The sequence below is a fragment of the Peromyscus leucopus genome, chromosome 12 (assembly GCF_004664715.2).
Source record: "Peromyscus leucopus breed LL Stock chromosome 12, UCI_PerLeu_2.1, whole genome shotgun sequence".
In the NCBI taxonomy this organism is placed as follows: domain Eukaryota; kingdom Metazoa; phylum Chordata; class Mammalia; order Rodentia; family Cricetidae; genus Peromyscus; species Peromyscus leucopus.
In genome coordinates this window covers 13780694-13803024 of record NC_051073.1, presented here as the reverse complement: position 1 = coordinate 13803024, position 22331 = coordinate 13780694, and the positions used below count along the sequence as shown (strand labels likewise).

At 40.0% G+C, this 22331-nt stretch overlaps 1 protein-coding gene across 1 annotated transcript in view; it reads left to right on the top strand.

Annotated features, from left to right (window-relative positions):
- The window catches only part of Jam2 (junctional adhesion molecule 2), a 53097-nt gene that overhangs the window by 1548 nt on the left and 29218 nt on the right, over positions 1–22331 (top strand). The window lies entirely within an intron of this gene.

Here is a 22331-nt window from a genome sequence, read left to right as displayed (position 1 = left end):
TGATTTGAAATTTGATTTTGTTTTCTTTGCGTTAACTTTTTAGGAGGGTGGAGAAAATAACAATAGATTTTTAAGTGACAAAGTCTTGGTAGTGCTTGCTTATTGTTTTTGGTTTTTGTTTGGTTGGGTTTTTTTGTTTGTTTGTTTGTTTTGGTTTTATTTTGTTTGATACCCCACGTTTTCTGTCTGTTTTTTCCCCCTTTTTGAGAGGTGGCTAAAATGAGCTACTGTTGACCTTCAAATTCTAGTAATAGTACTTTCAGTATTTAAATTATTTTGCCTGATGAATGTCTTAACGCCGCAACACTAAGGCTTTTTCTCAGACTCCCTTAGCCCCAGCCCAAAGCAATGGGAGCTCACAAAGGGGTATGCCCCTCAGAGCCTGAGCAGGGTACCTGCAGTCTCAGGGAAGCAACATGTCAAACCAAGAAGTTGAAGGTTTCACAATGAAACCTTTATGCCTTTTGAAATATCAGCTGGTATCAAACAGAACACACGGAGGGGGGGTGTTGGGGGGGGTTGAGAGGTAGTGTACTCAGGATGAAAATCAGCAACAAAGCTGGAATCTGGAGGAAGTGTAACAAAACAAAGTCGTGTGTTCCTCTGAGCTCTTAAGTCTCCCTTTAACAGGAGTGTGAATGTGCTGTAGAATTGTTAAGAAACAGAATTCCTCTGTTATTCCCATTCAGTCATCAAAGTAGAAACAATAGGCGCGTTTGAAATGGTCAAGAACGCTGAAGCAAGCAAAGGCTTACTCAATGGGCAGAATGATCCCTTCAAATTCTCGGTCATGTGCGGGCTCTGCTAATCCTGATACCTGTAAGGAATAAGTTGGGAGCCTTTTCCATACTGTTCCCCCAGTGCCAGAAAGTCTGGCATGTCATGGGTGTTTTCTTTCCTTTTAATAGATTTAAAACTTTTAAGAATTCAGACTTAAAGAAGAACTTCATTAGTATAGGACGTTCCCATATCCTCCATACCCAGTCCACCACTGTTGTCCCACAATGATGTCATATGGAACACTCTGCTCGGATTCTTCCCATTCCTATGGAATGCCCTTCCCTGCTCCAGGATTCCACATTGTGCTCATAGTCCTGTCCCTTTACGCTCCTCTTGGCTGAGGCAGTATTTCAGACACCGCTTGTGTTTTATGACCTTGACAGATACTGGGGTGCTGGTCAAGTATTCTGTTAAATTTCCTTCAACGGGTATATCTCAGACGCTTCATTTGTGGTTAGATGAGGTTGCAGGATTTGGGGAGGAAGGGCACCGAGGCAAATGTCATTTTCATCCTGTCATAACCCGGGGAGCATGTTGACGTGGTTTATCACGGTTGATGGTAATTTTCATTGCCTGGTGGAGGCATTGTGTCAGTTTCCCCGTAGATTCTCCACCTCCTGTCCTCATTTCCATACTATACGTTTAGAGGGAAGTCAATATCTGCAACTCACACTCAAGGAAGGAGGCAAGGGTGGTGGTGCAGGACTATCATCTCGGCACCCAGGCGGGAGGCAGGAAGATCATCCAAGGCCATAAAAGATTCAAGGCCAGCCAGAATTATAGTGAGACTATCTCCAAAAATAATCAAGGGATGAGGTGGGGGTGGGGCTCGGAGGTAGAAAGGACTGGAAATAAGTACTTGTAAAACATGAACATATACACACACATGTGAGCATACCCATGCATGCATGCATGTGCACACACACACACACACACACACACACACACACACACATGAAGGAACAAGTATCTCACTTTCATAAGGGTGAAATTTCTTCATACATTAGCTGGGATTTGTATCCATCATAGATATGTCTTCTTGAAGTTATTTACACACTTATTTAATCACTTTAATATCAGCATGAGCTTATTAATAAATATGTAAAAAATATATATTTAGTTGGTAATAGAATACTATTTTTATTTATTAAAAAGCATCTCTTATCTGTAATAATTTAACATTCTTCTCAAATTTAGCTGTACTGATTCTTTGTCCTAATCCAACCATGCATAATTACAATATCACATTCTTTCTACTATCTGTCAGTTTCTCATGTCTTTCACGGTAATCTGGGAAATTTTTTGCTACGATTTTTTTTGTTTTTAAAGCATGAATTCAACATCATTTATTAATATATGGACATTGACTTTTGTATTTAGTTGATGTATTCGTCCCCTATCAGCTACTATAACAAAGTATCTAGGATAACCATATTAGAAAGAACAAAGGTTTGTTTTTGCCTCCCAGTTTCAGAGATTTTAGACTATGCCTGGCCACTGCTTTTGCTGCTGTGTTGACATAGCACATGGGGAACACAAGAAACAGAGTTCTGCTCTAAGAAGGAACCGCAAGGGAGGAGGAAGGAGTAGTAAGTTTCCCTGTTTCCCAAGGCCACACCACCAATGATAGTTAGAACACCCAGGAAGTCTCACCTCCTAAAGGTTTTACCACTTCCCAATATTGCCACAGGCCAAAGATCAAGTCTTTGGAGAGCACATATCCAAACTCTAAGCAGTTGTATTAATATCTTTCCTATCCAAACTATAAACAATTACAATATCTTTCCTTCACCAGTAAGGCAGAATGTTTTTTGATCTTTGACTGCCATTCTTGTGCCCATTACTAAACAAAGTACCTGGTTCATAGTAGATGTGAGCAAGTATCTGTTGATCAGATACAGTCTGTTCAGCCTGCTATGACAAAATACCATAGACTAGGGAGCTTATAAACAAGTATTTTTTTTTTTCTCACAGCTACAGAAGCTGGGAAGTCCACAAATAAGGCAAGAGCATTTCCACTGTCTGATGAGGGCCCAGCGTTTGGTTCATTATGGCATCCTCATGTGGTGGAAAGGGCAGAGCAGCTCTCTGGGGACCTGTTTTATATAACCTCATTTGCAAGGGCCCCGTTTATGAACTAATGCTCTTCCAACAATTTCATGTCCTAATGCCATCTATCATGTTGGTAACCAGGTTTCCACAAGTGACTTTGGTAGACACAAACGTTCAGACCATAGAATAGGATGGAGATGAGGTTTGGAAGACAGACATAGTATACAGAGTGAATTAGTGATCACACTGTAATCATGAAGTACCAACTTCATGTTGAGTGAGCAGTGTCACATTTCTGTAAAGTGATAGGCTATTATTTCCAAAAACAGGAGGAATGAGTGTTCAGTATTGGGAATGGGGCTCTCATGAGTAATGGGATCTCTCAGAGAGCACTTTCTGCCACTTAACAGTCTCATGGCAGCTGAGTCGTCAGATGTGGACTGGACCCCTAGCCAGCCACTAGGCCTGAGTCTGTAATCTCTCCTAAAATGATCAGGGCTATGGTAATAAAGAGTGGTCTGGATATATCATAGCATCATAGACTCCAGGAGACCAGTGATGCAAAACTTCTGCCAGTTGTAAACATTGCCAAGAACAAAGCATCACCATCAACTGGCTCAAGAGAACGATTTGAGGCTGGTACAGTTTCGATTACCTGAAGAACATAAAGCCCAAATGGGAGTTTTGGGTTGGTGGGCCTGACAACCATTTAAAGACTATGTCAGACAATGCATTTCTAAAAGTCTCAAGCGACAGCTTCAGCCTTAAAGAGAACACTGAGTTTCCTTTGGCCAGGAACTCTCATTCATCCTTTCACCTGTGCATGAGGAATGATGCCCATGGGAGAATGTGGATGTGGACCACCCACGCCTTCCTTCGCACTGGATTTTTCCCTAGGGGATTGTCAGTGGGGAATAAACAAGAACTACTGTCTTTCTGTTTTTTTAATCAAAGACCGACAGGGTTCTGTTTGGGTTGTCACATCAAATGCCTTTGTTTGTATGTCTGTCTGTCTGTCTCATCACATGGTGTCTATCAGTGAAAAATTTCTGAGCCCATTCTCCAGGACTTGTAGAGAAGGTGAGGGTAAATTTAGAGAAGAGGAATTAGGACTTGGGCAGGTGTTTCCTTTGGCAAAGCTAGGAAAGGAAGTCTTAAAACAGAGGACTCCTTTCTTGGAAGGCCTTGCTGTGTTCAAGTGGAGGACTCAGAGAACTAACCCAAATAATGAGTTGTCTATTGCTATGAAAACAAACAGCCATAATAATACAACAGCAATTCATTGTGTTAATGTTCTGGAAGTCTGAAGTAGATCGCACTGGAATAAAACCAAGGTATCCACCAGCAGTAGTCCTTCTGGGGGTTGCAGTGGAGAACCTGTTTCTCAGCCTTGTCCAGCTTGTCAAGCTGAACAGGGCCCATCCTTCTACCTTCAAAGCCAGCAGCAACACCAGGCTGCTGCCTCTCTGACTCTCACCCTTCTGCCTATTTCGTCTGAGTGACTCAAGCCAATGTACCCATTTCAAGGTCAATCGATCAGCAATTTCAGTTCCATCATAACCTTGATTCCTAGTCATGGTATAAAGTAACCAATGTATGGGTTGGGAGGATAGGGTATGAACATCTGGGCCCTGCTGGGGTGTGATTAGTGTTACCATCAAGAACCTTACAAGGGCAGCCTGACCTTCAGCTACAGACTGTCATTCATAGTGATATAAAGCTATATTCTTGCTTTGCGTTGGACTGTAGGGTTCAGTAGTAAAGAACGTGTACTGTGGTCCAGTGTGATGACTCAACCAGGGAAGGCATCTGCTGCCAAGTCTGATGCCTTGAGCTTGATCTCTAGGACCTAAAATTATAGAGAAAGCTAACTCCCAAAGGTTGCTTCCGACCACCACGTGCATGTGCATCCCCCATTTTTTATTGTTTTTTTTTTATTGTTTAAAATAATTTTTTATTGTTTAAAATAAATATTGTTTTTATTTGTTTTTTATTGTTTAAAAACAATAATAAATAAATGTTTTTTAGAAAAAATACCCCCCCCCACATGTTCTGTGACGCTGAACTCCCTGCTTACTCTGCAGCTGGGCAACCGGGTACCAGTTATTTGGTTTCTGTATCAGTTTACTCATTTGTGGTGGTGATAATCCCCATAATGATGTCGACCTTACAGCGGTGGGGGGCGAATGAAGTGTGTTGACACAGTTAGGAAACTGGAGCTGCCAGCCTGACCTATTGGACATGTGATCAGTTAAAGTTACATTTGGAAGAGGGCATACAGGAAGGGGTGTGGAGAATGGCCAAGTTGGGGTGCTGTCCAGTTGGCAAGTGCTTCTGTAATTATTTCTGCATGGTTTATTAAAACATACACACACTTAATTACACAAAGTTATATGTCCACAGAGAACTGACTTATATTTGAAAAGTGCTTAAATTTAATGAAGGATTCGACAAATTATACTTGGATCTTTATGATTATCCTCCCTGCCCCCCCTTCTCTCTTCCCGTCTTCCTGTCTTAGGATTAAACCCAGCACCTGACACATGCTAGCCTTCACTCTACCACTGAGCTATTTCTTAAGACTCTAAGTAATTAAAAAAAAAATGTCTGCCATAGGTATGTCCAGCTTCCCGTTCAGCTCCAGATAGAAGGCATTAGCTCTTTGGTTACCATTTACCTTCCTGCAACTTTGTTCCTTTTCTTCTCCAGGATTTATCGTTCTCCAGCATTTACGTGTTTCTGAATTTCCCTGAGTTGCCTCCTTAGGAAGGTTGATTTAGTGTACATTATATTATATATTGAATAGTGTCTGTCTGTCTGTCTGTCTGTCTCTCTCTCTCACACACACACACAGAGAAGAGAGAGAGAGAGAGAGAGAGAGAGAGAGAGAGAGAGAGAGAGAGAGAGAGAGAGAGAGAATATGAATAGCCACACGTTTAAATACATAAATAGATGTCTTCTCTGCTCAGCTGGCAAGACCCCCAAACTCCAGCCTCTGGGTGGCCCAGAGAGTGCATAGGAAATGTTCTCTGCTCTGAATTGTCCTGCAGTTTATGAGAAGCTAAACAAAAGACTGCACTGACCCAGTCCTGTGAAGGGTTCAAGAGTACACACTTAGCTGTTCACTGTCTTGGCTCCAAAAGTCCTGAGCAAGAATCCTTGTGACCTGAGCTAACAGGAAATTTGCTCTTTATTGGAATCAGTCTCTGCCTCTGTCTCTCTGTCTCTGTCTCTGTCTCTCTCATTTCTCATTCTTTTATCATTAACACCCAGTTTTTAAATTAGTTACATAAGATTTTGTTTTGTTTCAGCTGTCAACATCTCCCTTTTCCAGAGGGACAATTTATCCTTTACCAACTAAACTCCTTGATATGAAATTTTCAACGCTCAAAGCTCCAAAACTTTTTTGAGTGCCTGCATAACCCCAGAAGTGGAAGATTCTGCAGTGGATACCACTAGTACAACGAAAATGCTGTATGAATTACCTTCAGGTGCATATGAAACAGAAACAGATTTTATGTTGAGACTTGGATCCTTTCCCTATGATATCTCATTAGGTCTGTGCAAATATGGTAGGATCCAAAACAGTGCTGGCACCAGGCCTTTCAGACAAAGGGACATTCGGCCTGTAGAGAGGGAAGACACCATTCCTGGTCCCCTCTTGCTTGGTGTGTCCCATTTGCTAGCTCTCAAATCTGCTGAAATGTTTGTTCTGTTCTCGGAACTTCTTCATACCCTAAAGACCTGAGAAATACTTTACTGCAGATGAAACCAAACATAAAAGTGTAAGACTTAGTGCATTTACTTATATAATAAATATGGAAAAGAACATATGTGTATGGTAAAGTCACACAGTGTGCAGAGGGAAGGGTATAAAAGGAAGCCAGGCTTCCCTTGCAGCCCTCGGTGCCTGCTGTGCCACCTACAGATAACTGCTCTTGAGTTCTTAAGCGCGTACAACTCCAGGAAATAGGAAACAATCATTCCTGTGAAATAGGAATATATCTATGTCATTTCTCTACAAAGGAAGGAGGCAAGCATGATGCTGCACACTGGGACAAATAGATTGCCATCAGTTCTAGACCACTTTGGGTCACATAAGGAGTCCCATGCCAGCTGGGCTGTCTATTGAGACCATCTCTCAAAACAAAAAGTTAAAATCAAAATTTGCTGTTTCGCATCCTCTAGCAAGTAAAATTATACTGTGTGGTGTGATAGAAGACATGTAGTGCGCTCTCCTTCCTACTAAAAGTTCTTTTTGATAGTAAAGAAGCCCCTCTACAAAGTTAGGTCTTACACTTGGGACTCAGGATGACATCCTAGAGAAGCCTTGAGAATTTTTATGCCAACATGCAACAATCTCCTAACAAAACAAGAAGCAATCTCCTAAGAAAAACAAATAATGGAACAGAGTAATTAACAAAATTGAGGGAAGTAGACTTCCAAACCATTGACCCAAGCTAAAGAGGGAAGAGTGCCAACCTAGACCTAATTAGAAAGTCCAGAGAAGAGCGTGTGTGCCAGACCCAGAGAGAACACCAGCTACGCTAGCATTCACAGACAAGGGCAAATGACTGCTATTTAAAGAGACCAGAGGAGAAGTAATGACCACAAATAAAAAGGGAATGTGGTGAGCTGCTGGAAACGTGCTAATTTTGAAAGGGAGAGTGGTGTTTATATTCTAGAAACTGCTCTAGAGGCATTTAAAAATAGGGATGGGTTCTGAGTAGCAGCAGAAGTGACTTCACAAAATGAACTATGACTCAAGTGTCTCTTTTTTTTCAGTAAACCTAAACCTGCTGTCCTTTATATCACAAAAATGTGAATAACATATTGGATAAATGTATTGGAGCTCTGAGATCATTGCAGCTGGACCCATACAATGGTTTGGTTCCAGAACAAATGAGATGTGTTGTGTGTGTGAGTGTGTGAGTGTGTGTGTGAGTGTGTGTGTGTGTGTGTGTGTGTGTGTGTGAGAGAGAGAGAGAGAGAGAGAGAGAGAGAGAGAGAGAGAGAGAGAGAGAGAGAGAGAGAGAGACATGCATATAATTTTAATATTTCTTTTCTGCACCCATCTGCATTGTCTTGTATAGTCTACTTCTGGGTTGACTGGTTTAAAAGGCAAAAGAAATTGACTAGAGTGTGTGCTGTGATTCAAGGACCTTATCCACCTTCCCATGCCCCTCCCCCATGCTTATACTGACTGCTAATCCCAGTGCCATGGCGTTAAGAGAGGCGGCCTTTGGGACATAATTAGGTTGTGAGGGCACAGCCTTTGGGAATGAGATTAGTGCCTTCGTATAAAAGGCCTGAGAAGAACAGGAGAGGAGGGGGAGGGGAGAAAGGACAAAGTGAAGGAAGAAAAGAGCGCTGGGCGAACTCGTTCACTTTTCCCTCTTACTGTCAGGTGATGACTCCGACATGCCTTCTAAGGCCACCTGTAAGTAGCTGGCCCTCCCAGCCACGTCTGCCTGTTCTTCTTCTGTCTTGGACTTCTCAGCTTCCAGACTGAGCAATACATTTCTGTTGTGTATAAACTACCCAGCCTAAGGTTATTTAGCATACCAGCAGGAAGGAACTAACATTGAGCCTGTATGAAATATCGAAATATCTGTACTCTTAAACTCCATAGCTTCACCAGAGTGGTCTACATTAAGACAAAACAAAACAAGCCAACAAACTTTAAAAAAAAAAACAAAACCCACATGAATTATCTTTAAGTAACACTTCTTTTAATGTATTCAGTTCATTTCAGACTAGCAGGAAAATGAAACTCCTTAAAGACACCCAGAATAATACTATCATCAGTTAGAATGTAAAGATCCTGACTTTTGAATAAGGACATTAGTGCTCACTGCAGATCAGCTTTTCATTGTTGATGATGTCATCAGATTTTCACTGCACTGCTTCCCAAAGGGCTACTACATCTTATCTTCAAAAAGTAAAAACATCCATCAGACTGTGCACGTGGTGTGCACAGACTGATGGTGAGCAAAGTTGAATATTAGGATGCTGATTTATTTCCCCCCCCCCCAAAAAAAATAGAAAAATGTCCCCTTGATTGGCTAAAGGAAGACAGTTTGAGAAAGCCTTGGTTGTTCTGATCAAAAAAAGAAAAGACTCATAGTGGTCTACAGAGCCAGAATACACCCAATATTTGACATAAGCTCCAGAACATTTAGAAATTATTCATACTTCCTAAAATAATTCATTTAACATTCAAACTCATTAATACTCAAAATCTTAATGTTGAGTTCCATACGGACACTTCTTTCTCTGTCTTTCTCTCTCTCTCTCTCTCTCTCTCTCTCTCTCTCTCTCTCTCTCTCTCTCTCATGTGTGTGTGTGTATGTGTGTGTGTGTGTGTGTGTGTGTGTGTGTTCCTATAAGTACACATATGTGTAATGTACATGTGGAAGCCAGAGGTCACCTTCGAGCATTGGTCACCCTGAGTTTTGACAGGAGATCTTTCAATTGTCCTGGAGCTCACCTAGTAGGAAAGTCTGGCTACTGACCACAAGCCTCCAGCATCTTCTTCCTGTCCCCACATCCTCAGTCTTGACATTAAGCATACCACCATGCCTGGCTTTCTCACATGGACCTGGGGGCTGACCTCAAGTCTCAGGCTTACAGAGCAAGCATTGAACTAAGAACCCTCACCCCAGCCCACCCCTGCCTAGCTCCATTTCCGCTCTTTATATAACGTGATTGGCCACACTTCTTTAACCTTGAAGACACACAGGCTCCTAGGAGTGCTCTTAAGAAGACAGTGCTTGTGGGGGGAAAATGGAAGAAGTAGAGGCATTTAGCTGCCACATAAAAAGCAGCCTGGAACCTGTGCCAGCAACATACACACATTCTCTAGTCATTTGTGTCAGAAGCAATTTCCACACTGGGGACCACTTTCCTCAAATACACTGTGAATTCGTGAGCAAGGGATGTGAACAGAGGAGGAAGTTTCACTCCACTGCCTCCTCCATTACCTCTCACTTTTAGAGTATATTAAAAAAAAAAAAAAAGATTGTACTGTTTTCATAGAGTATATATACAAAGTCTTAGTGATTTGAATAAACAATCTTATTTCTCTTGCTTTTACTGTTTCTTCTTCTTCCTCTCTCTCTCTCTCTCTCTCTCTCTCTCTCTCTCTCTCTCTCTTCTTTTTAGTGTTTTGAGACAGGGCCACCCTGTGTAGCCCTGGCTATCCCAGAACTCACTCTGTAGACCAAGCTGGCCTCCAACTCACACAGATCTGCCTGCCTCTGCCTCCCAGTTGCTGGGATTAAAGGTGTGCACCACCACCACCACCCTGGCTGCTTTTACCCTTTCTATGTTCAAGTATTCATCTTTAGTTGGAAGATTCTAAAATCTTCTAAGTAACAGTGAGAGCACTTGTGAGCAGACTTTTTATTCTGTAGGCCTGAATGACTGAGGAAACGTTTTTTATTTATTTATTTATTTATTTTATTTATTTATTTATTTATTTATTTATGCTGTATATAGTATTCTGCCTGCACGTATCCTGCAGACCAGAAGAGGGCACTAGATCTCATTACAGGTGGTTGTAAGATACCATGTAGTTGCTGGGAATTGAACTCACGACCTCTGGAAGAGCAGTCAGTGCTCTTAACCACTGAGCCACTTCTCCAGCCTGAAACATTTCTAAGTGTTACTAAGCCATCTTGGAAGTGAATAGAGAAACATTGCCTTTAGAGAACAAAGCTATTTCACTAATCAGTTGACTTCCAGCTTGTCTCGGCAGAACAGTGAGAATGTTTAGGAGGAATACTGGTCCTATCATCTCTGACATGGCTGTCTTAGAGTCAGGGGTGATAAGCAGAATCACCTTCCCCTTTTAAATTTATGAACTTCAAGAATTATATTTTAATATATACATGCTCATTTATACTTTGTGAAATTAATAGCCTAAAATGGCTTCTGGAATATCTCCACTGGATATCCAAAGGACCTCTTTGTACCTTAACCATAAATGTGGAATTTGTTCAAAAAGAAACAAAAAGCATAATAGCAATAAAATAGAACTAACATTTTAAGATTGAATTAGCTCTGCTCCTAGTAATTCCATATATGGCCTTAGAAGAGTTACTTTATTTCATTTGGAGTTTGTTTTCCTTATTTGTACAATAAGAGAGTTTGATTTAATGGTAATTAGTGGCTTCTAACATTTAATTTAGCATTTCTGAATGGGGAAATGAACCATAATTCATCTGTGGTAAGTTTATTTCATGTATAGTTGAGAACACATTTTATTTTTAAATTCTAAACTGTCTCCTTCAGAATTCTTCTGGATTAGAACAAAGGCTTTTGGAAGAAAGCAAAAAGTGGAGAGGGGATCTGTACAATTTTTTTGGTTTTTGTGGAGTTGGGTGCATATTATGCCATAAAGTTTCCGTTTGGTACAATAGGCAACAGGAAGTTGCTGGACACTTAGAAGAATGAAGTGATGTGTGATACGTGGTATTTAGAGGAAAGAATAATTTTCACTTTGGAGAGGGAAAATTGTACTGAAACTAAATGAGATATCAAGTAATGGGATCCAGGATTGAATTGACAGCTACCCAAATTGGTTTAGTACAAGTTAAAATTGCCCTGATATTGTGTTGTATGGCTGCAGTCCCAGCTGTTAGAAGAATCACAAATTTGAGGCCAGCCTAGGGCTAACATAGTGAGATCCCCATATCAATATCTATAACAATAATAATAGTAAATTCCAAAAGATATTGAAAATAGAAATTAAGACTTAGTGATTGGTTAGATTCAGTTAGGGGGACAAGATAAAATAAAACCTGTAGTTCTAGGGCTGTGAATGTGTAGAACCAGAGACGACATGGTGTGCATTTAATGGAGGAGGAATGAGCCTTTTTCTATTTCGGGAACTGGTGAGTCATTGGAAATGAGGCAGGATAAAAAGAGAGAAAATTAAGACGGCATGGGGAAGGAAAGGAGCCCCTGGCCCCAGGGTGTGGCTGAAGCCTTAGACGCTGAGAGCCAGGAGTCCACAGAACATTTGCTGTAAAGCTTGACTACAATCACAGGATTTCTTTTATACAGAGGTATTTCCAATGTAATGTCAAAGCAGCAGTGAATGTTGAGGCCTAAGTGTATTGGACCCCTTCTCCCTTCCCAAATGTAAACCTGTGATTTTTCCAGGAATCTCACAAGAAATATCCAGAGTAGAGGACATGTCAGTGCCCTTGTGCAATTCTTGGGACTTACCTTACCTTACCTTACCTAACAGTTCTACCTTATCCGGCTGCAATCCTATCCAATGTACCTCTGAAACCACCCTATAATCTCACTTACGGCAAAGGGAGGGTGGGGGGTCTTAGCGATCCTTCAAGATGTAACATGAGAAACACCAAGATGGTATGGATAGCTATGACTAAGACACTTTAAACACCATCCTGCTTTGAGAAGACCACACCTGTTTTGTCCTTGAGCACCTCTCTTACCTGGATTCTTGAACTCACATCTATGTTAAAATCTCCTCATAAGCTCCAATGCTACTTCAGATTGGCTTGCCCTGACATTCTTTTCTACAGTGAAGTCCAGAATCCTAACTTTACCCGAGATCTCTAAGATTAATGCCTCAAGCAGCTGCAAATGGCAGCATGGAACAGTGTCTTTGGGTCTCCAGGCCCACTGCCTGTGACGCAAGAGGGTGAAGTGGTTATTCATACACACGCTCTGTATTAAGGTGAAATGTGAAAACACCCTGGTGGGGAGGGGGAGGCACGGCATGGGATGATAAGCTGGGACAAAGCATGAACTCTAGGGAATGTGTTAGGCAAGCAGGAAAAAGTGCAGAGAAATAAGATACTGGCAGAACCAGTGTCCTGGTCACCTGAGAGGAATTCTGTGAAGTCATTTGTCTGCAGGCCAGGAAGAGTGAAGGAAAAGGTCTGTCCAAATGAAGTATTGGGCAACTGAAGAATTAAAAGCAAAGAAAAAACAAAATTAACCTTTGTCCCTCTGTTCAAAATATTCTTCAGGGGCTCTTCATCCTCCATTCTCATGCCAACATGCCTGCTGGGGACAGGAACTATTTGTATCACTGCTTCACAGATTCGAAACCCCATACTCTCCTTTGAGGCAGATATGAAGAATGTTCTGGAAAGCATAAGGAATGGGAGGAAGCTGAAGAGATTTCAGGGGAAGTGAAAGTGTTCATCTTCGGTGTCCCTTTCTCAATGTGAAAGCAGTGGGCCAGAGAGAGGAGTCGTTGTCTTTCTACACAGATTTAGAGTCAGCATGAGTATCCTGTAGGCATGCTGTAAGCATGACTCTTGTGTTGTCCTGGTAATAGAGGACTGTCTTTAGGAATGTGATAAATGGCTTAACTATTTTAATGCATCCTTAAAATACTTTTGGACACTGAGTATATTTGGAGTGTAGCTATCTCTTAACATATATAAATACCTTCCACGTTCACAACTCAAACCAATCTCTAAGCAATATTAAAATCAAACATAAGCCATAAACCTACAATAAATATTTTATTATAGAAAATACTTAAATAAGTGGAATATCCAGATATAAGTACCTCCAATATTTTGAGATTTATTATTCAATTATGTCATCTAACAGGACCACAGATTATTTTTAAAAGGAAATAGAAAAAGACCCCATTATGGTCTTTTCTAAAGATAAAGATATATATTAAAGAAAATGTTAATATTTTCTTATGCAAAATTAAATGTTTTTAATGGCATAGGCTTCCTAGATTTCCTTTTTTCGTGTGTGTGTGTGTGTGTGTGTGTGTGTGTGTGTGTGTGTGTGTGTGTGTGTGTGTGTGTGTGTGTGTGTGTGTGTGTGAGTGTAGGCATATACACATATCTTCCATTCATCACTTCTCTCCTTGCACTATGTGGGTTCTTCAAATCAAACTCAGGTACAGCAAACACCCTTATGCAGGAGCCCTCCAACAATTGCTTGAGTCTATATACATGTGCAGATTTTCACAGCTGCAGTGTGCTATCTGATAGAAGGACGCAAGCTGTATTTTGAAACAAAGGATAACTCTTTTCACTAATTCCCTCGGTCCTATTTCACAATGTCTTTTGTCTTTAACCACTTCCCAACTTTAGTTTCTATGGCAACAGGACAAATCAGAAAGTACTTGGAACTATTTTAAAGTGTTGTGTCTAGGATTTATAACTTGGATCCAGACAACTGTAGTCCAATTAAGATGAGTCTCTGTTGACGTCTTTTAAAGTAGAGAAACTCAGGCTATGATTCTGTAGTATGTTTGCATTTTCAAAGATTTCCTTCAAGGTTTGTATCAAGAAGCCTTAAGAAGACAATATTAAAATGTGGTAGTACATGCTTGAAAAATTAAATAATGAAAGATACAGCAATTATCCTAGTTAAACAGATTAAAATTATTTAACATTCTCTTAGCTAGAAGTATGATCCCTTATAGCATATAGTTAGTAGGAAAAATTATATTGGGCTTAGATTCGAAGCAGTGAGTAATTAAAAGTCTAGAGAAGTCAGACAAAATAAGAGCGTCAAAGGCCTCAAACTATACAAAAAGTGACCATGAATAAATCATGTGTCCTCTGTAGTACGTCTTCTGTAGTTGTGATGACAGAGTCTAAGAAGCATAGCGAAAAGGATAGGTTTTAAATTTTAAAAGTAACTTTAAAATCATGTTATATTACCATATAAGGGGAGAAAAAGTTCACAAAACAAACTTTCAAGATTTTCTAGGTGAAAGCATGTTCAAGAATCAAATCAGGAACTATCAACAAGAGAGATGCCCACATGGACAGGGGAAATTTCACACAGTTTCGTACCTAGATGAAGAGCTACAGGTGGTCAGTGGCTGCAGAAGAAGGAGAATTATTCTTCTACAGGGACAAGCTCCCACGTAGATCGTCCAATCCCAAGGGACCACCTCTGGACACAAGTACATACAGGCAACATTAAGTGGACTCAATAGGTCCATTCAATAGATATATAGATATATGTGTGTGTGTGCATATTTGTATACATATGTGTGCATATAAATATGTATATACATCTAAGGATGATAGTTGAAGAGGAGATCATGAATTTGGGGGAGGCATAGGACCTGTCAGAAGGGAAAGGAAGACAGAGTGGTGTGGATTCAGTGCTCATGTATGAGGTTCTCCAGTAAAATAAATTTAGGGGCTGAAGATAGGACTCAGCAGTTAAGTGCACTTTCTGCCCTTGCAGAGGATGGCGGTTCAGTTCCTAGCTCTCAAGGGGGAGCTTACAACCAACTGTCACTCCCGTACTACAGTGCACTTACATACGTGTAGGCCAAGCACTCATACCCTTAAAATGAAAATAAATAAGTCATTAAAATATTCAACGATCTTAAAAAATAATGATTAATTTTTTACAAAGACAGTGTTGTGATTTCTAGGAGAACTATTTGATTGTCACCATGATGAGCAGATGCTGGGTAGAGGCCAGGGCTGTTAATTAGCATTTAGTGAATCAATCTATCAAAATGAAGAATTCTCCTCACATGCCCTCAGTCTTCTTGATTTTCCAAAATCCTACTGCATGCTCATATAAGTGAAATGTGTGCAATTATCTAAGCCTATGATTTACACTATTTAACCTGTAAGCAATTTTTGTATAGTCTCATCTAAATAAATATACAAATTGCTATTTTTGTATCTTCAGTAATGAGGCTCTTCATTTTTCTATTTTATTTGAAAGAGTTTTTTATCTTCTTGACTAAATTTAGGTATAACTTTCTAAGTGTCTTCCAGTGTACTTATGAATGATCATGTATGTACATATTTATTAAAATATGTACTGATTTGCTTTCATTCTATTTCTATTTAATATTAAGACACTTCTCACTTAGTTTTCTGAATATATATATACACATTATTATATATAATGTTATTAATATATTTTGTTTGAAAGGAGGCAGTCAGCACTTTTACAGAGGTTCTGGACTAAGAAGATATCTCCGTTACTATAGTGCTTACATGCAAAAATAAGGACTTGAGTTTCATCCCCACTGGCCACATAAATCAAGTTTGGTGATACACATTGTAATCCTAGTCCTGGTAAGGCAGAGACAGGAAGATCTCTGGGACTCACTGGTTGGTCATTCTAGCTGAATTGGTGAGCCCCAGGTTCCAATGAGAGGCTCTTTCTCTAAAAACAAAGTTGATAAGTCTTGAGGAACAACATCTGAGGTTTACCTCTGACCTCTACACTCATGTGCACACATGTGCATATAACAGTACCACCTTCCCTTGACATGCAAATGTTCTGAGAGAGTTAAGAACCAATGAATTAAAATAAGCATATGCAAATTATATACATTTTACCACTGCACCATAGATTTAGGTTTGTGGTAATGGAAGACAAGAAGTTTATTATATACTGTATTTTACGAAAACTTTTCCCTTTCCAAGTTTTGTTCTTAGGTGACGTGGAAAACAAACCCAGTAAGAAAGGTGTTCTGAAATAATGCTTGTGGGACATGCTGGGTAGCCACTGAATGCAGTCTAAGGGCTTTCACCAGCATCACAGAGGGCCACTCCAGCCAGTGTGTTGACATGAGAAGAGAGAAGCAGAATGCCAGGCCAGGCTCTAGCAATCATCTCAGCAGGAGCTTTTCCTGCCCAGACCCTGGTGGTAGGGGAGGGAGCAGTGGGGAGCATTCAGACTTTAGATGCATCATGAAAGTGGAGTGTTAGCACTTACATATAGATCAGATTTGTTTTCAGTAAGTGGAATAATTAAGGAACACTGCCCAGACTTTGGCCAGAGCAACTGCAGCAGTTGGGTTGCCTCTGTCTGGGGTGGGAAAGGTAGAGTAGGCTTAGAAAGATAATATTTAGATACAGGGTTTGAAATGTCTCTTAAATTTTCAAGTGGCAAGGCTGTAACAGATTTGTATCTAAGCCCAGAGTTCAGCAAAGACTCTAAACCAGAGATAAATATTTACGACTTGTTGGCATTTATTGGCGCTTAATGTCAGGAGTCTGGATCACAGCATCGTGAAAAGAAATATGGATAGAGGGAACCATATGATCAGAGGGAAGGGAGAGCAGGAAAGTGTTTGTCCTGGGCGCTAGGTGCAGAGAGTGTGTTAAGAAAGGTGTAATGAACTGATTCAATAACGGTAGAGTGGAAACTGTCTTTGTCACAAATTCCCTTTCACAGATACCAAAACAGTTCAAAGAGCCAGAAACTGTTCAAAACATGTCATAACAAGAATGAAAGAAGAGGCAGAATTTAAACATAGCACACACACACCCCACTCTGAGCAGCCACTGAAATGAAGTTGTTCTAATTATTCTCAAAAGAGAGGAAAAGACATTAGCCTATCAATTTGTTGTTTTGCTAATCCATCCTAGTGTGTGATGTTGTTGAGTCACTTTGGAACACTAAATTTTCGTGACCACATTGTATAAAAAGCATCAAGCAGTGAGGAGAAGGGAAGGAGCAAGAAGTATTTATAGCGAATCTATTGTGGTCCAGGAGCTAGGCTAAGCAATTATGGACTTTGATTCTTTACAGCTAGCGAAGGAAGACATCATTAGCTTCATTTTACCTGGAAGGGAACCAACACCGTATCTTCCACAAAGTTACATGGGTCACACTTGATCTTGTTCCTTCTTGGTTGGTTATAACTTTTTGAAGACCAAAGATGGTTCTAATAAACCACTAACATCTCTCTATCCCTAATTCAAGGGGCTGTAGCAGCAGGATTCAGAGTTTGGGGTCAGCCCAAGAAACAGAAAGATTCTACCTCAAAAACTAAATAAACGAGTTATGTTTAAAGACTCCATACTTCAGCCCGGCAAGACAGCTCAGCAAGTGAAAATCCCACCAAATCTCATTTGTTCTTCCATTACGTGCATGGGTGCAGAGTCAGTCACTTTTGAAATGTGTTCTCACTGTTTTACTCAGGCTGGCCTCAAACTTCTGGAATAAAGCAAACCTTACACACACACACACACACACACACACAGAGATACACACACACACACACACACACACACACACACTAATGCATGCACATGAGACAAGGTTCTATGTAGCCCAGGATAGCCTTGAAGTGGCTGTGTAGCTAATAATGACCTAACACTTGATCCCTCTGCCTCCATTTCCCAAGATAATCAGGTCCTTTTCATTTCTTGCCCATTGTGGACCATACTGCAATGAACACTGGAGTGCAGATGTCTCTTTGACATGCCTGTTTTATTTCTGTTGGATGTGTGTCCAGTATTGAAGATCAGTTTGAATATATTAATATTCAGGTAGTCGCTCTTGATAACTAAATATTTACTTCTTTGATTTTAAGGATCATCTTTAGGTCCTGCACTTCTCTTACTTAGGTTTACTTAAAAGATTGCTTGCAAATGAAATTTAAAAAAAAAAAAAAAACCATTTAGTACATGGTCACTGAGATTGAACTTGTTTAAACAGGAAGTTCTTAATCTAATCTTAAAACTTTTAAGTTACTGTAAATGTTTAAATGTTCTAACACATCTACTTGCTTCAGCTCTTCTCCTCAGACTCCATTATTTAAAACGGTATCTAATAATTCTTGATATCAAAACAAAATGTTGGATTCCACATCAGTATTTCACCAACAGATGTTGGGAACAGTCTCAGTTGGCTTCTTTCTGGACCAAGTTTTTCTTTACTTTTTCAGAATAAAGTAAGTAGGAAAACAAACAAAAAAAATGTTATGTAGGCCTGGTGGTGAGGTCAATGGTTGTTTTAAAGTTGGCTACCAAACATCTTTAATTCTTATGGATGTATTCCAAATCTACTGGCAGAAGTTCAGAAAATGAGGCAGAGATGATTATTTCCATAGCGGCGAGGGGCTCCCGCTGAAGTCCCTCCTCCTAATGAAACCCTTCTCTCTCTCCACCCCTCCATCTGCTAACTGAAGAATCAAAGTTCTCGTATTTTTCTGTCACTCATCTAAGATAAGCTGCTGGGACTAAGAATAAATATTTACTTTGCACCACAACAGTTTTTAAACTTCTAACGATATTAGTTAAATTAACATACTTCACTGAAAACATGATTCAAAATATGATATGGGTTTTTATTTCAAAAGTAAAGTACAGGCAGTATCTTGTATAAAATTATTATAAAATTGGACAAAAATACATATTTAAATCATTAGGTATTTTTAGAGTAACTGATAATGATTGCACTAACTAATATCACAAATTGCACTGGGTTATCAGGAGGAACATGACACTCTGTAGAATTTACTATGAACACTACTTACAAGGCTAGACAGCAGCCCAGTGAGGTAGGGATTAGGAATTAGAGAACACAGTCCTCTCTCTCACAGTCATTCAGTTGTACCGGATGTAAAGAGCAGGAGGAAAGAGAGGAGAGAAGGCATGAAGGAAGGAGAGAGAAAGAGAGAGAGATGGAGACAGAAAAAGAGGCACACAGAGAGAGAAAGAGCAAGAGAGAGAGATTGGGGGGGCGAGTGCAAAGCAACAGACATCCTTCTACTCTCAGACCTCTACATTCTGGCTCTTCCTATTAAGAAGACTGATTTTTTTTTTGAGAGAGAGAGAGAAACCACATTAAAATGTGAGAGGAAAGAAAACATGCACTTGACCTTGTGACTGCTGAGGGCTGACATTCTGCCTTTATATGTTCTGCTTGGCTTAGCCTAAGATGAAGGCAACAGCGAGCAATGGAATTATTTAAATATCAGATCTCAAAAATACACCATCCTCCCCGATGGCATGGAAGAGGGACAAGGCAGTGTCCTCCTCAGCGATGCCCGGCGTTCTGGAGTATATCACAGGCACACCTCAACAGGACAAATGGGCCATCTGGCTTTGACAACCAAAACAAAATTATTCATTGCCCTTTACTCTGCAACTGTAATTATCTAATTACTATACATTGAAGTGGCTTTTAAAGTCCCAAAGTCCAAAACCCATGTCAAAATTTGGTAGTTTTCTCAGTAGAAATGAGCTTAACAATAGAATTACTAGGAGGGAGGAAAGATTATATCAAAATATATTATATGAAAAAATTTAAATTAAAAAAATCAAGAAAACAGGAGAATTAACAAATAAATTATGTTTGAGTCAGCTATTGTACATCACTTCTCCAGTTCGATCAGCTCCGGGCAAATGCCTAAAGCCTAATTCTTGAGCCTGAGTCCAAGAACTAGAGCTCTGGTTCTGAGTCACCAATACCATCTCTGAAAATCTGAAAAACCAGTAAGAAATGTCTTAAAGCAGATTCAAAAATTGTTCACTGGTTGTTTTGATCCGGGGACAGAGGAATGGTTAGTCCACGTTTTTTCTTTATATTTATAAAGTCATTGAAGTGGGAGCTAGAGAAATGGCTTAGCAGAAAGAGCAGTGGCTGCTCTGGCAGAGGTCCAGGGTTCAGTTCCCAGCACTCAGATGGTGGCTCACAATCATCTGGAAGTCCCCTTCCAAGGCATCTGATGTCCTCTTCTGGCCTCCGCTGCCGGCACAAGGTGTCCACACAGTACACATACTTACATATAGGCAAAATGCGCAGACAAAAAAAAAATCCCAAACCAACAATCGCTTCAGCCTCAGATGCAAGACCGCACTTTGCCTCCTGCTAAACTCTGCCCACACCCATGCTCGGTATTGTTTCAGACTTTCTGTGGCCTCTGAGTTCCACTTCTGTATCTTTTTTTAGCAACTTCAGGGTCACTAATAACAGCTCAGGGCTCCAATATTTTCAATTTATTTAAAGCAGTTAAGACTAAAAATTGTGTTTTACAAAAATTAGCAAAAAAGTGTATTAAAAGAATTCTCTAATATCACCACACTGTCAGATTTGTAATCTCTGAATGAGCATATATTTTGCATTAGCTTTGCTAAGGTTTTCAATATTTTTCTGAAGCAGAAGACTTATAAGGTAGAGTAAATAGAGTCATTAAGCAAGGCCCATTGTGGCCAACCTTGACCTGGGTATCACCCAAGACCCTGGACATGGGGTAGGGAGGACCTGTCAATAAGCACATTTTTGTGAAATTATCAAGAACAGAATTTTTTCTTTTTTGTTTTCATAGTACTAGGGATTAAAGCAAGGGCCTTGTATATGCTAGGCAGGCACTCTCTCACTAACCTGCATCCCTAGCTTAAGAGGGACTTGTCTTTCACAGAGCATACACTTGTGGGTTTCTTGTTAATGAGTTTATTTAGCTCCTCAGTATTTGACTACTGCAGGATAAAGGAAGTGGTCTCCAAGGACTCTGGCCTGATAATTCCACCATTAAAACACTGAGGCTCTTACAGGACCAATGACTTTATGTACACATTCATGGGTTCCATCAAACCCCAGTTCTTAAAACAGAGGGTTTTATAGATATTATTTTCCAAGTCTCTGGTGAGATGAGGACTCACAGACTCTGAGCCTTTATGTTTCATACACGTGCTACCAATTCTATTCGACTGACATAAACGCTAACAGAAGGAATCTGAAAGCCAAGGGAAACCTCCCTAGTTATTGTTGCTTCAGGTTTCCTTTGATTAGTGTTCAGGAAGCCAAGAGAATAAGGACCGCTTATTCCAAAGGGCAGACATGGAAACAATGGTCTGGCAGCGTCATCTGACTGCCATGTTTGTGATTGGCAGGCGAGGATTACTCACATTTAGCTACCCTCATTTCTTGTAAATCCGAGGATTATAATTTCCTTTTTCTTTTGGCAAAGGCGGCTCTCTAATTTACTCTAATTCCTACACCCCTAACTGTGACCTCACACAAAACATACGGTAGCTTGGGTCAGTCACCAAACAGATTTTAAAAATGGCTTCATGAGTATCCGTACACATTTGCATCCCTGGGACCTTTGGATCTGGGTCCTCAAACAGTCACAGGACATCAGGATAGTGTGTGCAACTAGATAAAGTTCCAATTTTTGAAGTTCACTCAAATCAAATATTAAAAGACAGTAACAAAGTTTTTTTTTTTTTTGACCAAATGTAGAATGTGAAAGTCTACTTGTCATAATTCAGGTGAAATGGCTATTTAAGATGCGCATGACTGGATTTGTGATAGAATCAAAGGGACAATTTAAAATCTGGAAGATTCTGGCCTCAGCACTGTACTTCATGATGAGGCAATAAAAGAACTCATTTCATGTCTATTTTAGAATGAAGAACTGAATAGGTTTCTACCATCATCATTGTTATCAGTTTTTTTATATTTTATTAATTATTACCTCCTATCAAAATTATAGCACAAAAGAAATCCAGGTTGGTAGGATGAGTACTGTCTATAAAACACAACCCAAGTCTATTATAGACCAAAATGAAACCTTTGTAGCTTTGTAGTGTGTGTGTGTGTGTGTGTGTGTGTGTGTGTGTGTGTGTGTTCTTTCCTTTTACCATGAGGTTTTAGGGATCAAACTCAGCTCACCAGTATGTGTGTGTGTATATATATATATATATATATAATATGTACATAGGACATGAAGTTGGGAGGGGGAGGGATGTGTTTTCGCT